Here is a 1,332-nt window from a genome sequence, read left to right as displayed (position 1 = left end):
CTATTCTGTGTCTAAGAAAACTATCCTTAGAAAATGAAGGTAGAACAAAGGCATTCTCAAATAAACAAAGACCGGGAGAATTTGTTGGTCACTAGCCTGCCTGAAAGGAAATTCTACAGGAAATCTTCAGGCTGAAAGAAAATGACAGCAGATAATAACTTGAATTTCCAGGAAGAAGTAAAGAGTTATGGAAATGATATACCTGTTGGTAAATACAAAAGTTTCTATAAATATATTACTTCTAATTACCTCTCAATTTTTAAAAAAGACATGCAATTGTGTAAACTAATAAATATAACACTATCATTGGGTTTATAACATATATTGATATACTATATGACAGTAGTAGCAAAAGGCAGGAGGAAGAAAAAGAGACATATTTGAGTAAAATTTTATACTTTACTAAAATTAAATTAGCATTATTCTGAAGTCAACTGTAATAAGCTAAGATGCATATTGTAAATTCAAGACCATTAAGAACATAATTGAAAATAATATAGTAAATAACAAAGCAATAGATAAATTAAAATTATACACTAAAAATATTTATTTCACCTAGAAAAGCAAATGAAGAGTAACATATGCATAAATAAAATGAAACAGATGAAAAACATGTGACAAAATTGCAGACATAAATCTAACCATATCAATGTGTATTAAACGTGCATGAAATCAACATCCCTTTCAAAAGTCAGAGATTATCAGACAAGACAAAAAAAAGCAAGCTCCAACTATATCCTGTCTAGAAGAGATACCACTTAGAGTCAAATAAATACATAGGTTGAAAGTGTATAAAATGATGGAAAAAGTTATCCCACATAGAAACCATAAAAATGATATTGGCTTTAATGTCATAAAAAGACTTTAAGACAAGAAATGTTACTGCAAACAAAGAGAGACCATTTATATGATGAAAAGGTAGATCCATCAGGAAGACGTAAAGAATATAAACATATGTTTATAACATATGCCCTTAGCAACAAGACCTCAAAATACATGAGACAAAACCTGACAGAAATAAAAGGAGGAATAGATAAACAGCAATAATAGTTAGATATTTCAATATCCCACTGACATAACTTATAGAAAATAAGCAAAGATATACAGACTTGTACATCACTATTAACAAACTTGCCCTAATTACCATTTTTAGAATGCTACACCCAATGACTATGGAATACACATTCTTTTAAATGCATATAGAACGTATTCTAGGATATACCATGCCCTGGGCCAGAAAACAAGTCTCAATAAAATGGAAAAGATTGCAATTATTTAAATATGTTCTATGAGTGCAAAAGAATTAATTTAGAGATCCACATCAGAAAGGAA

Source organism: Chlorocebus sabaeus, chromosome X (genome assembly GCF_047675955.1).
Source record: "Chlorocebus sabaeus isolate Y175 chromosome X, mChlSab1.0.hap1, whole genome shotgun sequence".
In the NCBI taxonomy this organism is placed as follows: Eukaryota; Metazoa; Chordata; class Mammalia; order Primates; family Cercopithecidae; genus Chlorocebus; species Chlorocebus sabaeus.
Note: the sequence above shows the minus strand (reverse complement) of the source record.